This window comes from Cupressus sempervirens, chromosome 4 (assembly GCF_028749045.1).
Source record: "Cupressus sempervirens isolate cs-2001-9-10 chromosome 4, ASM2874904v1, whole genome shotgun sequence".
Taxonomy (NCBI): Eukaryota; Viridiplantae; Streptophyta; class Pinopsida; order Cupressales; family Cupressaceae; genus Cupressus; species Cupressus sempervirens.
The window spans coordinates 220,916,988-220,933,705 of record NC_143121.1 but is presented as its reverse complement, the minus strand read 5'-3'; the positions used below and the strand labels follow the sequence as shown (position 1 = coordinate 220,933,705).

General features: G+C 34.9%; 1 long non-coding RNA gene across 1 annotated transcript in view; it reads left to right on the top strand.

Moving 5' to 3' along the window:
* The first annotated feature begins 3,205 nt into the window (after nucleotides 1-3,205).
* The window catches only part of LOC149560796 (uncharacterized), a 31,369-nt gene continuing 17,856 nt past the window's right edge, over nucleotides 3,206-16,718 (top strand). The window contains exon 1 of the long non-coding RNA XR_016363380.1: nucleotides 3,206-3,662. This is a non-coding gene — a long non-coding RNA (uncharacterized LOC149560796). The remainder of the gene's footprint in view (nucleotides 3,663-16,718) is intronic.

The window sequence follows — 16,718 nt, the reverse complement described above, 5'->3', positions numbered from 1 at the left end:
ACTCAATTATGTGCTTTCAAAGTCAAACCAAACTATGAAACTACTATGTTATCTATATGTTGTCTATGTTTTGCGTTTGGGTTGACTAGTTTTAGGACGTCTACCAGAGGCTTGGGAGTTTTGTGATTGTGGTATTATGATGAATTGATCTTGATCTTTTAAACTCAACAATGGTAATGTGTTGGTATGCTCTATGATCAGTTTGATTATATTGTTGGTTATTGCTTTTTGTGTCCTTGTGGGATAACGAGATGAATGCTATGACATATTTGACTTAACCTTTTTGAGTCTTCGATCAATATATTTGGGATATTTTCTAGTTGCTTGTAGAGAACTGATGGGTTATTGTGAATTATCTTTTGATGCTTTCCAGTCACTTTTATAGGATTGAGGTGATATTATATGATTATTTGATTTGTGATTTCATGAGCTCAGGGTAGGTTATCTATATGTAATGTTGGGAAGTGGCTTACAATGGAGGCCGGGGCCCTAAGTGGCTGCTAGGGTAACCCATTGTAAGTTTTTTAATAAGTGAAAACACTACACTAAATGAGAGTAAAATGAACCTAATAAGAGTCTTTGTATGTTCTCATCCATGCCTTGAGTGCTAGTACAGACTAGGATGGGAGTAAAGAGAATGCTTGGTTGTGACCATGCATCGTTAGTATGCCTTGTCAGTACGAAAAGATACTAGTGCTACATAGAGTCATTAGGGGGTCGGACTCAAGTTAGACTGCTAGGATAACTCTAGCGTTGATTCAGGTGATGACACTTTCCCACTTACATAGTCAATTTCCTATGTGTCTTTGTGTGCCTCTAGGTCTAGATGTCTATTTATCTTGTAACCTTTGAGTTAGATTACTTTTAGGGTTTCCTTGACATAGATATTACTTTTGATTTTGGGATTGATATCTTGTTTGGGACTTGAGACTATCTCCTAAGTGCGGTGGGAGTGGACCTTTTTGGGTTACCACAAGGTCTGGTGGTAGTGCTTTTTACTCTTACCATTGAGTTCTGTCCGTTGATGCCGTGGTTGGAGTTCCTCATCTGCATTTCCTTTCATTTTATCTTTGTGTATTATGATGGATGATTTCACTTATTGTATTGCACTTTGTTTCATAGATCTGAAAGGGACGATGTAATCTATTTTTATAAATGTATATTCTTTTAGCCTTTCATACCCTATGACATAGACAATGGATGATTGAGCATTTTGAATTTAATTGCCAAGTGGCATTCAGAACAAATATATATTATTTAAGTGGAATGGATTTGTAGTTGTACTTTCATGTGGATATGTTATTTGTTAGACTTAGTATTATTTAAATTTAAATGGGATTCAACATCATGGGATCCTTAAGGAATGTAATCTATTATGTTTGCTTATGTATGATTGTATGTTATTGCTTCTGCTACTTTATGATTGATGTGTATGTTATTCTTTCTTTAAAATAAAGATGTTTGGAAAGCTTAGAGAAACTTTAGGTTAATTCTTTTGGATCCCTTGGCAGGGCGTTACAGGTTGGAGTTGGGGAGCCATGGAGTATTGGGCTTTTGATGACATTGAAAGATGTGTAGAGGGGCCCAGGCATCACCCACTCACCTACCCTAGAAACCTCCACATTTACATGCCACTTCCACCATTCCATTTCATTCCACAAACCCCACTTTTCTTCTCCTCTTCTTCACTTTACTACCTCCATCATTAACAAAGTACATTTTCTTTTGCTTGCACCACCTATATAAAATTACCTAGAAATGGAGGGGTAGGATGTTGTTGTGTAGTTGTAGAAGGCATGTGGTTTGAATATCTAGGAGGGGAGTATGTATATATTTTAGAATACGTATGGCTTCAAAAAGAAGATTAAAAATAATAATTATTTTTTCAGTTGCGAGGGAAAAGAAGAGCAAGAGGGTTAGTGTTTATAAAGTGATGTTGGGATGGGTGAGTACCAAAAGAACACCATCACATTCACAACAGTTGGAGGAGGAATGCTACAGTTTGAAAGAGGAGAGTAATGGAGAGAAGGAGAAATCTCAAGACCAATCTTATGTTGTCTCCTGTAGTGTCGAAAAATTATGCTATTGAAGATGCCGAGAGAATGGAGCACAAACAACATGTTGAATTGAAAGGTGTGAAGAGAATAAACAAAGAGCTATAGGCTAGGGCATGTAAAAACAAATCTGGATTTGTTGCCACACATTGTGCTGGTCAAATGCGACAAGGGTCACAATGATCTTCGAGTGCAATTAATGGTATTTTTATTGAGATTTTTAGTGGTTTCAAGGGGTATGCATATTGTTTCAGCATAGATTTTCTTTCAAACCTAGATAAGCATGGGCTAACTACATGAGAGGAAGGAAGATTTTTGGGCATGAATGGCACAACTAACCTTGTGATAGTAAAAATGGGTAGGGAAAAGAAGAAGATAACAACAAAGCAAGACAAGGATCTTCTTCCTTCAAAGAAAGTGCACTATTTGATGTTATCATTATCATTTTTTTGATTGTTGATGGCTTTTGGGGGTTTGTAAGCACTACTGCTGGAGATTGGCAGGGTAGACAGGTGTGCAAAGTTGTTTTCGTGTTGATCCCTTGCTTTGTATTAGTCTATGAAAAATTCTACAGTTGGAAGAAATTTCTAAAGTTTTTTTTTTCTCAACTTTTTGTGTGAAAAATTCATTTTTACGACAAAATAGCTAATAAAAAAATAGGAATTATTGATTAAAAACTAATTAAAAATAAACTGATTTTTCGACTTTAGAAAATAACTAGTTTTAGATGTAAAAGTTAATTTTGACTAGGAATCTTCTCTTGAACTAATAATAAAATTGAAAAAAATTTCAACTTCATTTGCATGATATATTTTTTTCCTATTAGATGTCCACATGACTTTTTGCATTAGACTAAAATGTCTACAATATTTTACATCATATTACCTGAAATATATTTAATTATTCTAAATATTACTCCAAATAGTAGTTTAATTAGTTTAAGACTTTGTTTCCTTTTGATAAAGAATTTTGAAAATAATAAAAAGGGCCTTCCAGATTTAAAAAAAATATATTAATGTTGGGGAAAAAGCGTTGTACCATTGTACCGTTGAATTTAAAAAAACACATTACCGTTGTAAAGAAAAAACTTACCGTTGCAAAGAGAAGCCGCTGATGGGATATTGTTTCCATGCCTCGATTTAGAAGTTTAATTTGTTTCCTTCAAGCGCTGCTGGTGCAATTTTTAGTGTTAACCGTCGCTTGAAAAGGGATTCATATATCTGCAACGCAGCTTCAAATGAGGTTGAATGGTTGGATTATGGGGAAGCTCTGTTTTAATGAGTTGAATTATGGGGAAGCACCTTTCGTTTATTGAAGCCCAGAGATTGCAACAGATATTCAGGCTTTTGATGGTTGTTGCAATGAATATTCACAGAGTTTGGGTTTCTTTTTAACATTGAAACAAATGTTGCATAAGAACTTTTCATATTGAGTCTGGGATTACTGTAGGATTGGAAATGGTTCTGTTAAATTCTCATCCCCAGCTGGATATTGGAAAAGGAGTAATGGGGAATTGATATTGCAGGGAGAATGGATAAGTGTTTCAGGGGATAAATAGGAGAAATGCAAGAAAGATAATGACCGCAAGTTTCAGGCTTTTATTGTGAGGTATGTGTCAAAAACTCCTGTTCAAATTGTGTCAGACATTCGTGTTCAAATTGTTTTTCAAGGAGGATGGGTTCATTAAAAATATTCATTGCACTAAGGATTGGTTTATTATTATTCTTGTTAAATTTTCTTTATGATTTTTTATAGTGCGTATTAATATCATTTTTCAAATATATTAAATTCCTTCATATTCGTACAGCAGCAAGATCATGTATAGTATGTCAAATGACATTTTGAATATGGCTTTGCATTTGCTTTCAGTTTACATCTTTCATTTTATTTCTCTACTCCGTGCCTTTATAGCTCTTCGGATTAAGGAAAATGTAGACTTCACAGTGTTTTGTTTTTGAAGTAAACCCTCATTTTGGGTTTTATTTGAAATTCATGTAATGAATCCAAGCTGCAAGGAAGTTAATGGAGCTTTTCCTGAATCAAAGTAGCATTATTGAAATTTCCAAAATGTCAACCACAGCAGCCTTTTACTTTCAGGGAAAAGTGATAAATACGAAAACCCTTTTCTCCAAATTTAAATTAGCATATACAGATTATAAATAAGGAATAATGTGCTTATTTTCCTAGTTCTGTCCTCTGCCACAACTACTTTCCTCTGCCCCGAATTACATTTCCCCTGCAGGCAGGACATTTGTGGTCCTCAACCTAACAACTGTAGGAGCATTACAACTTCTCAAGAATTCGGGTTATGGAAAAATTGTCATATAATAATCTTACTCTCTAAAATTCATTTTCGTTTAGAAGACACACTTCCGAATTCTTTAGAAATGGTTCAGCATTTTGTAATCTACAAAACTTTGGTAGCTTTGATAGCGCATCTCCTTGTTTTAAAATAAATCCTTATAGCATAGCTATCATGAAGCAGAACTCATTGCACAACTATTGATAACCTAGGCCAAGGTCTTATGGGCACCCACTTTCTTAAAAATAGAGCAGGTGCTGGTGAGAATTTTTAAGAATATTGAAAGAAGTGATCCTAAATTTAAGGAAGCCACCCGCTCCACAAAAATAGAGCCCAAGCCCCTCCCATATCATCCATAGACATTATGGTAGCAATCATAGGATATTTACATTTTTATGTTTCATTATTCCTATATAATTTGTATAAGCATTAGGCCTAGAGTCATTTGTTATCTACACACCACAACTTTCGCAATCCTATCTTGTGGAACTCCTGTTACAACTAATTCAGCATTTTTTCTTTTATTTCTTTCAGTTCACTGATAATCCATATCACACATCCTGTGCTTTTAATTTTATCTTTTCTTCCAGGCGTTTCCAAATGATTTATAGAATTATTACTTTGAGTTTCTATCATTACATTCTTCTAACCCTGCAAATTGTCATCACTCATCCTAACATTTTCCATCAAAATAGATTTAGGATATCATCGTTGCCTACTTCATCCTTTCCCTATTGTGGCTATTGATGTAATAGTTAATACCCATGATAACATGTTCTAATGGTACTAGCATAGAGGGATTACAGAAAGTGTTTCCAACAATTACCATGTATCTATGAAGGTGCACCATGAGCTCACCAAAAAAATGTAGTTCTTTCCAAAATCCTTACAAAAAAGAAGGCAAGAAGGATCACATACATAAAAAATACTACTAAGATGAAGATACAGGATATGAATATTTGACAAAGGGAACCACCACAATGGAAATAGAATAATGGACCAAACCCTAAACAAATATGACATTAGTAATATATCAATTGAAATAAAGGGTAATGGTTATATCAATAATAAGATATATCTTGTTTAATATATTGGAGGGATTGGAGGGTTAAAGAGAGGAAAGGAAAACCATTTGATCACAACCTAGCACTTGATATGAATAAAATATCAGAATTTCTACCTTCTCAAAGAGAGAGTGACTATTTGGATTAAAAAAAATTCAATATGTACAAATCAGTAGGTGTTGGGCTAGGGCCCTTAGTAAATATAATAATCTTATATGACAAAAAATTTCATTCCAACTTCAAGAAGCCATAAGGAACTATGAGAAATCATATCACAAATCAAGAACTCATAGTATTAATTTTCTTAAATTAAACACATGACAACCACCATATAATGTAGTTGTTTTAGTTCTTTTAATTTTTGTTAGGCAATTATCAACAATTTGAGGAAATGTAATGTAATCTATGGGATATATTTGTAAAATCTTTTGGAAGTTTCCTGATTTTCTTAGGGGATGCTTATAGAAGATGTATGAAAGATGTAAAGAAACTTCATCTGAAGTCTTCTAGTATCTCAAGACATCTCTATGTATATCTTTAAAACATAAATATAGAAGAGGAGATTAGCTCCTTTGAAAGGACATGGTTCAGTGGCAAGTTAACTCTTGCTAGTATTAATAAACATAAACATACAACTCTTACTAGTACCAAGTTAATTTATTTATGATATAGGAGATAGTGACTATTGTAGCTCTAATTTGGTGAGAAATGTTCTTAATTTTAGTACCAGTTGTATTCCACTCTAATATAAGCTTGATTATTGCTCAAATAAAAACCCATAACCAACATTAATTATAATGACAACAATAAAGAGGAGATCTTTATAGTTATGGAATTAGAAGAGAAACAAGATCTAATAATGTATGGGATGTACGACATAAGTGTTGGAAATTTATAGGCATTTCAAGAATATAAAATGTAATGTGTGGAAGTGAAAATAAGTGGATACTATGGGCCCTGGATGATTAGCTTGTTTTTCAATAATGGGTCTAAGACTTCAGTATCTCAGATGAAAAAAAATTAAAGCCCCTATTTGGGTCGAGTTCTCGTGCCCCTTCATCTTGCTAGTCATTTATTCAAGCTATTGTACAAACCCTTGGTAAGGTGGTGTGCATGGAGCAAAAAACATTTTTTAACACTCATCCTCAAAGAAGGGTGCGCATTGAGGTCGACCTTTCTTGTAACCAGAAAGCAAATCTTGATATCCAAGTTGCAACTCAAATCTTCACCTAGTAGATGCTTTATTTGAACTTGTTGAACATATCTTATCAGTGTCAGTCTACTGAACATAAAATCAAGGATTGCATGTAGGTCATGCCTCTTAATAAGGCTCCTCCTAAAGAGGCATGTGCTAAGCCTATCGAGCTTCCAAAAGTGATGAATGGACAACTGAGGTGCATAAGGGTAAAACCTCATTTGCACCTTAGCAAGTAGCGTCGCTTTAGCCCAACCTTTGGAGCTCGCTATTCAACAAGGTGGTGTGCATGGAGCCAAAAACATTTTTTAACACTCATCCTCAAAGAAGAGTGTGCATTGAGGTCGACTTTTCTTGTAACCAGAAGGCAACTCTTGATATCCAAGTTGCAACTCATACCTTCACCTAGTAGATGCTTTATTTGAATTTGTTGAACATAAGTGTTAGTCTACTGAACATAAAATCAAGGATTGTCTGCAAGTCATGCCTCTTAATAAGGCTCCTCCTAAAGAGGCGTGTGCTAAGCCTATCAAGCTTGCAAAAAGGGATGAATGGACAACTAAGGTACATAAGGGTAAAACCTCATTTGCACCTTAGCAAGTAGTGTCTACTTCAGCCCAACCCTTGATAGAGCTCATTGCTATACCTCCCTTCATTTTGCTAGTCATGCTAGTGGTACCTCTCTCTCTACTACCCATTTTAAACCTTGTTGTTCAGGGGACAATGGTGTTTGTGAGTGCATGTCGGCCTATGGGTCCACACTCTATACGTAGCCTCCATGATTGTTTCTCAACCTCTTCAAAGGTCCTATAGCCCAGATGGTTGTGGAAAAGATCATCTTTGGTGAAGATTCTTATAGTAGTTTTATGAAGTAGAGAATCATCTTTGGTGGAGATTCTTATCATAGCTTTAGAACTAGTTCCTTCTTGCACAATAGTCTCTTCTCTCTTAGGGACAAGGATGATATGTAAGACTTATTATCATGAATTTTCTCTCATGGAATGTACAAGGTCTTACAGTCCTCTCTCACAAGTAATCTATTCATGATACTAGACACACACTTGGTTACCTAAATAATTTGTTTCTCTAGGAGGTTAAATTTTTTGGGTTTTACTCAGCACTACTTGTCATTTTTATTGGCCAGACAATGTGGTTTTTTCTTTACAACATGAAACTAGTTGAGGTGTTGTTATTTTTCTTCCCCATCATTTGAATTCTTCAATTATTTCTCACGATTCTAACCCCATGCAAAGAATTGTTTAAATTTTTCTATCTACGAACAATCATTTCTTTAGTATAGTTAAAGTTTATGCTCTTAATGACACTATTGAAAGATCATTTGTGACCAACTACTTGGTTTGTGTGTGGGGGTTTTAATATGATTGAGCTAGCTTCAGACAAGGATGGGATTTTACCCTTTAGATGGACAATTGGGGAACAAGAGGTTTGGTCCATATGCACAATAAATTGGGCCTTTTAATCCCAATTCTCACTACTGCTGACATGATGGGGTTTGGCATACTCCGTCCAATTTCAGAGATAGATTTGAAAGAATTTTCAAGTGGCTTGATCATGCTAGACTTACTACTCAATTATTTTTTTCTTTTTATGAGAAAAGAGAGTTACCTTTCATTGCTCTTTCCGATGTGACTTTGTCAGACCTCTATCTCATATTATTTACTATTATCTAGAAAACAACTCAATGCTGTCCTTCCTAAAGGCAACATGTCACTTGTTAATCATGAGCTCACTACGACTTATATCTTGTGTATTTTGAACTTGGAGTCTCAACACCACAACCACTTTAGGTGGATTCAATGGTAGAATGATGCCATCTCTCGTACAATAAGATTTCTCCAAATCTATGGTAGACAACTTGCCGTGCACCACATACATTCCTAAATGCAACTACCAGAGATCCATGTGTAGCTTTTGAGGCCTTGGCCATGAATCCATTTGATTCAGATTTGCAACTTTGACTTGCTAATCTCTAGCATTAGGAGCAAATTGATAACAATTATGCCATCAAGGAAGCCCAAATCAAGACTCATTTCTATTGGCAATTGAAGTTAGAGACCAAACATTGAAGGAATTTTTCCAAGCTCTTAGAGCTCGCCATACTTCTGTGAGGATCAAAAGAATTAAGAACAGTTAGTAAATCTTCTATGAACTTCTTGACATTCTTCAAGCTTTTGTTTGACAATATCAAAAGGTGTTCACAATGCATGGAAATTCAACTAACATGGACCAAGCTTTAAAGGAATGTACTACTATTACTCCAAACTAGATTGCGAGTGAGTAACATGCTTTCTATGAGAAAATGCTCACCATTAATGACCTCAAAAAAGTTGTGTTTTCAATGGTGAATGACAAAGCTCCTAGGTGTGATGGTTTTCTGTGTGAATTTTATAAATCTATGTGGAATTCCATTGGTCCCAACCTGCATAAAGTATATCTTGAATCCTATGAGTGACCTTGAGGATATCTGCAATTAGAGGCCCTATCACTTTGTTGAATGTCTCCTATAAAATCATAGCTAAGGTTTGGCTCTCAAGATTCATCATGTCTTGCCCTTAATTGTGTGCCCCAAGCAGACTGGTTTCATCAAAACTAGATATATCCTTGAGAATGTTATTGCTATTTGGGAAGGCATGGAGTGGGCTCACAAGTCTAAGCAACAATCACTTTTTCTCAAAATTGACTTCACCAAGGCTTATGATTGTTGAATGGCCTCTCATTTTGGCCACGCTTCATGCCCTTAGAGTTGGCCTTATTTTTATCTAGTCAGTTTAAATGCTCTTTGGGAATGCCTTTGCTTGCATCACCATCAATGACAAGCAATTTAACACCTTGGGTCTCTTTAGGTCCATCTACTAGAGATATCCTTTAGCTTTGCCTCTGTATGCTATTGCTATCAAAGGGTTTGGGTATATGCTTGCTAATGTCATCTCTTTTGACCATGGTAGAGGCATTTCCTTACCTAAGTCACCTGTTTAGCTTGTCAATTAGCACTTTGTCAATGACTCCTTCTTTACTCTCATTGAGGATGAGGAAAATATTTCCAATGCTCTGCAATGCCTTGATACTTTTTGCCAAGCTTTTGGTTTGACTATTCAATGACACAAAACCTTGTGCTATAGAGAATCTTTTCCTTCAACCTTGTCATGCCTTTTTTTGTATAAATGGAAATAGACTCAACACAGAGATATCTTCTACTTTTTGGGTATCCCCTTCATCTTCCAAGCTTCGATTGTGGAGCTTTGGAATACTGCTCTTGCCAAGATTGTAAAGAAGCTTGACTACTAGATCACCAAGCCACTTCTAGATCTTCTCTAAGGTTCTGACTGCCACCTATGTATACTATTCCTCATGTTGGGCTCCTTCCAAGGCCTCTTACATGAAACTTGAGAAGCTCCTTAGGGATTTTCTTTGGGCTTCTAGAGTGGATATAATGGATTTCATAGAGTCACTTGAGAGTATTGTTGTCTCCACAAGGATTTTGGAGGCCTTGGCCTTATTTCCACTCAGAAGTAGTTTATTGCCTTATGTGCCAAATGGGTTATTCATGCTCTTACTGGAGATGAATCCTAGAAAATCCTTCTTAGAAGTAGGGTATTGCCTTATGTGCCAAATGGGTTATTCATGCTCTCACTGGAGATGACTCTTAGAAAATCCTTCTTAAGCATTGCATTTCTTTTGGTTTCCTAATCAATAGACCTTCTTGGAAGGGGAATGGTTTTCCAACCCTTCTTATCATGCCCGAACCAGTGCAAATCTAGGGAACATTTTTGTTGTCATCTAGAGAGCCTTGGAAGCCATCAAGTCATAGCTTTATTGATGACGATTTTAGGGATGGGCTCCCTATGAGCCAACAAGCATTTGGTGGTCTCCCCTTTTGTAGTGCAAGTGGCTCCACTTGTTAAAGTGCAGGGTGCCAATGTGCTGTGTCTTTTCAAACATGGCATCAAAACACCTAAAGATTTATTTTGCAAAGTATCTATGAGCTTCAAAACTTGGGATGACATGCAGGTCTAGTTTTGTTTGACTCATCTAGATCATTAGACATTTGACCTACCAATCTCTACTTTGCCTTTTTATATGCTTCACAAGATGGATAATAAACTAGTCAAGCCATGTTAGAAGTGGTATTCATGTACTTTTGTTTGTTGTAAGCCCAAGATGGGATACCTCTAGTTGGCATCACACTTGCCTATGGTTGATACTCTCAACCACTGGTGGTACCTCTAGTGTTCTCAATAGAACTAGAGATACAATTTTAATACTATTTGGATCACCATCACTAGTGTATTCTATTCTAGGGGTTACCTTTGGGCCATCGACTCAAACATGTGGGATGTCCTTTTTATGGACAACAAGAGTCTTTTTTGCATTTTTTTTGTTCTGTCAAAGAGCTCAATGATATTGGCTTTAGATTCATGAATTTTTTAGGCCCTTTAGATTAGAGATTTTTTTCTTGGCATATGATCGAGGAGATTCACTTAGAATTCAATTTAAGTATACCAAGATTTGGCATGCTTTCAAAATGGAGATTTTATTCACACTTTGGAAAGATAGAAATGGTGTTCTTTTCAGTCATAGGTTTCTTGATATAAATGTTTATATGTATGCTAAAGCTTGCCTTTGGGCCATTGACTCAAACATCTAGGAGTTCCTGACTATTAATGTCTTTTTTATGGACAACATGCGTCTTTTTTGCATTTTCTTTTGGTTCCATCGAAGAGCTCAACAATATTAACTTTGGATTCATGATTTTTTCAAGTCTTTTAGGGTTCATTTGGTTTATGGAATTGTAGAAATCAAGATTTCTATAAATCTTGATTTAGCCAAACCAAGGTTCTACAAATCTTTATTCCTATTTTTGGAATTTCACTTGAACCATTTGTTTCACTCGGAAGATGAGTGAGAAGGTACATTTTATGCATAAGCTTGGAGTTACCAATAGACTCCAAAAAACAATCCAGTCTATTGTTTTTACACCTCAAAAAATCTAACCAGGTTCTGATTTTCAATTCCTAGTTGTTAGTGGGAAGTCTGATAACCTGGTTTTGAGACAAAATTATAAGCTTGATATTCTAATTTCATTTTGCTAATTTTGAAACAAACAAAAAATATTTCAAATCTCATTTATGAAAAAGCCAATTCCCATCATCTTCCATGAACCAAATGGACCGTTAGAGTGGAGAATTTTTCTTAGCATATGATAGGGGATATTCACTCAAAATTCCCTTCAAGTATACCTAGATTTGGCATGCTTTCATAATAGAGATTTTATTCACGCTTTGGAAGATAGAAATGTTTTTCTTTCCACTCATAGCTTTCTTGGTAGGTAACAATGTAATGATGCATATTCAAGTACAGGCCAAGAAGATTTCTCTTGTGTGGCCCGTTTGCAGGAGCTACTAAATCATTGGGGTAATACCCTTTGTATTGTAGCTAGAGTGTCACTAGATTCTACTTCTGCTAACTGCACTCCACCCCATGGCCACTAATGGAGCCACAATTCTTCAACTTACCACTCTCACACTCCTTGATCTCAGGCTCCCTACTACTCTCTTGGCAATGAGACTAATGGCTGGTGTCACTACTCATCCTCTCCATTGTAACATGACTTTGGCTAGTCCCTAGGTCTTGCTCCTATTGTTGCTCCTTGGTCCACCCCTAATGTTGTTTCTACATGGCCAAATGCCACTTATTCTAAATGGTCTTTCCCTCATCTGACCATGACAATTTTTCTCCTAGGACTGAGGAGGAAATAAAAAAAGAAAAAGAAAAAGATACTACTAATGATGGGTGTTCTCTGCCTGATCCACCAATGAACCTCACTAATATATGGAGTTCAGATGATCACCACAGTCCTCCCCCCTCAATTAGTACTGCTCTTGTAGCCTAAGGTTGTTTGTATTGATTTTTTTGATAAATAGTTTGAAGCTTGTCCGACCTTATTGCCGTGTGAACTTTTGTGGGGTAATCTTGTATCCTCCAACCCCTTTTGTGAATATATAACTTTAATATTTATTTAATAGAAAAAAAACTATTCATCAAAATAAAATAAAATAAGTGGATTAGTATTGCAATGTTTGTGTTACAAGATTCAAGAAGAGTTGGCAGATTAACGGATTTTTGGATGATTCATTTATTAACAGAGGAACAAATATGTTCCTTATAAAGAATTACAAGGACGTTGTTTCTAAAAGAAACAACGTAGACTAAAGACGGAATTAGAAACAAAACTAGAGACAGGATAGGAAACATTCCTATCTGGACTAAAGAAAAAAGAGACAGGATAGGAAACATTCCTATCTAGACTGAAAGACGAACTACAGACAAGTAGTTGACTATTATAGAAAGTATAAGATATTATCTTAATAGTTTTTCCATAGTTCCATCCTCTGTTCTTATCTATTATAGTAGATGAGTAATGTTGATGTTTGGTAGCTTCTGTCGAATAAACCTATATATAATTATATATCAATTATATCTCATATATAATTATATATAGGTTTATTCGACAGAAGCTACCAAACATCAACATTACTCATCTACTATATATATATATATATATAATATTATATATTATATATATAATAGTAATAATAATGATTAAATGTTTATTATATTAATTATCTAGTCTCTTCATAGGTTATTCTGAATTTAAATAAGAGGTCACTACCATTTGGAAAACACATACAAAGTATTATGGTAGTGCAAATATATTTGCAATGATCCTCATAAAACCCAACATGGTATCAGAGCTAGGCTGCAAATGACAATGAGATTGGGTGTAAGAAAAAACCAAAAGCACTTTGGAATGAGATGTGACAAAGGTTGCATATTCCATGTAAGTAGAAGAGTAAGCATTGGTGGAAGACATAGATCATAGTAATCAATTTTACATGTAGTTTATTACTATAAGAACCCGACAATGGTCACCGTTGAGAAAGAAAGAAAAGGAAATCGTAAAAGGGTATAGAGGAATACATCCCTACTAATGAATGCAATTGGATGGAAATAAATTAGATCAATGCTGAAGGTATGTAAGTCAATGATCATGTTGGAGATCCTAAAGGATTTTATGCTAAGCATTACTAAAAAATCTTATTAAAGAAAAAAAACACATTAACCAAAGTGGAAGGAATATGCAGTTAACTACCAAGCGGCCCTATCAAATAGAAAGGACATAGGCATTACAAAATTGACATGCTCAAATCCATCTGCGAGAAGGGCTTAGTACCCAATATAGGCATTGAGATAGTTTGTGAAGTTTGAGACAACACTCAACAAATTAAAAATTAGAAAGATCAGACACCATTGGTTTAACGGAGTGGCTAAGGAGGCACAAACAAGTAATTTAAAGGGTGAGACCATTGAATGTGATCTCTCCAAATAGAGAGAGGTTACTGTAGACCTCAACATCACTATCTTGTAGCATTTAATGTGTCACTAATAGCGCTCATGAGCTCTAAGTTATGACCCTCAAAAGATCGATCTACATACCCACTTAGAGCATCTTAGAGACTGTTCAGTATGGGGTGGCCGTGAACATTGTAGGCTCTCTATGTTTGGAACAAGGGTGTCACTAGGGTTATTATTAAGTAAAAAATCATTTTTTAGCTTCCTCAAGTTTTGGCATCAGGCATAGTGCAAGTTTTGTGTTATTATTAAGTAAAAGCATCATTTTTAGCTCCCTCCACATTAATTACATTAAGTAAAAACATCATTTTTTCTTACATTAAATCAACAAGTTTATATTTACAATATCTCATGTGTTTCATCATTATTACATCAATACTTAATAACCAAGAACCATAGTGTAAAAAATAGAATAGATTTTCTTCATTTTGCTCTTTATTCGGCTTTTATCTTCATGCATGACTACTCTTTATGATGCACCTACATTCCAATATCATAAAAAAATTAGTATCATGACTACATAATAATAAGTTACTTGAATTTAAACATGATAATCATCAGTTCACTAAATCATTATGAACAAAGAACATAAGAAGTAAATATACCTAGTCGAGTGTTCTTGTAGGGTCCTCTCTCTACTTTAGGGTCCCCAATAGGGCTTTCTGATCAACATTACTAATCTTAAAAAGTTCTTTTACTTCTAGTTTTCCTCGATGCTTCAATAACTTCATATTTGTTGCTATAATAAGTGTGAATATATAGGAATTGTTTTGTGCTTTTGATAGTCTTCAAATGCAGGAATTCCATTCCTTCTAAGCATGTACATCTATAGCCATGTTCTAGCAACAACAAGTGAACTAGTAGGATATGTGAATCCATCATAATCTGTAATCAATTGTGCAAGCTTTTTTTTACCTCTTACATAATGTACTAACCAATAATTTGATTTCTCATCATTCCCCTATGGTGCAACCAATGCAAAGACTTGTCCTGGTTGAAGAAGATCCGATAGATGGTTATGCTCAATTGAACTTTCCAATAGTTGGTGTACATATTTATCTTTTAATCAAAACAAATAATTAAGAACTTCTATGCCCAAATTTATAAGAGAAATACAATTTCCCAACAGTTGAGGAATCTTAACTTCCTTAATTCTTCTTTGTTGGTAAGGTTCAACAACCTTATTAGATATTTAATCAAAACATCCTTTTGAATAAGAATCACTTTTAACTAGAAAGTAGCAAGGCTTCCCACCTATTCTTGGATAGAAGGATAATAAGATAAACAACAATTAAATAAACAAGAAAGAATAAAACAAAGAGAATGCACAATTGCTCTATCAATCACTTCTCATAAAGGCATACAAAATAGATAACTTATCTAACATATACTCAATATAATATCCAACACCAGGAAGGAATATATTTAAATAGTTTGGTATTGATTCAATACTAAATCAACAACGAGCAATCCAAAGCATATAATACTCGAATGATTAGATCTTTCATTCCAAAAAGAACATTCTTGTTCAGATACAATGTTGGAAAACTTAAAACATTTGTATAACTATTAAAACTTAGATAAAAGTTCACAGTATGATATCCATCAAAAAATTGCCAACCCCTAACACTACTGAGTTTCTAGTTTAAACAAAGTGATGTCTGAGAATCTCCATCAAAACCTGAATCTTAGATAGTTTTAAAATAGTTAAAATAACCAAGTCTTTAATGGGTACATAGACCCTTGAAGCAATTGATTTAAAACTTGAAAATGAAAAGAGCATAAAGTAAAGATTCTCTAGAGAGAATCATCATCATGATTCTTTAGCGGCTCTTCTTCTTCCTCATCTTCATCTTGAGCAAGAGGTCCTTGTGCCAATTTCTAGACTCTGTATGTACCAATGAATTCTGACATGGTGTTCTTGTTTAGGCTCTTCTTTATAATAGAGATATTGAAGAATAAGAGTCTGCTCTAGATCGCAGTCGAAAGACTATTTATTCTATTATGAATAATTCCAATTTTTTTTATTTTCGTATTTCCTCTTTACTTTTTCTTTAATGATCTTCTGTATAAGTCGTCAGTTCCTTTAAATAGAAAATAAATTGGATGCTTTTTTTTTCTTTTCATTTCAAACTAGCATCGGATCGTAGGGACAATATGAGCGAGAAAACATAGAAGAGTTTTTTCATTGTATAGGGCTATACGGGCTCAAACCGTAGACCTTCTCGGTAGAACAGATCAAATTTCTTATTACCAAAATCATCTTCATCTTGAGCAAGAGGTCCTTGTGCCAATTTCTAGACTCTGTATATACCAATGAATTCTGACATGGTATTCTTGTTTAGGCTCTTTATCCTCTGCAGGCAATTCTTCCACGTGTCCCTATCCTGTTTCATTCTAGTGACACTTTCTAGGTATTCTAAAAGCTACTGGCTACACATGCTAACCATAGTTTCAACTTTAGCAAGCTTGATAAGGTCTGCCACAGTCAAGTCCACTCCATTTTTGATTTCATATGGCAGTTCTTCATATTGCCTAACCAATGTCTCTATGTCTAAACCTCCTTCTTTGAAAGGCACTAGGAAAATTGAACTGACAATCTATAGGTCTTTATTCATACCTTCTTAAATTGTTTTGAATTCCTTCTCAAAAGATTGAATGTGGAAAATGAT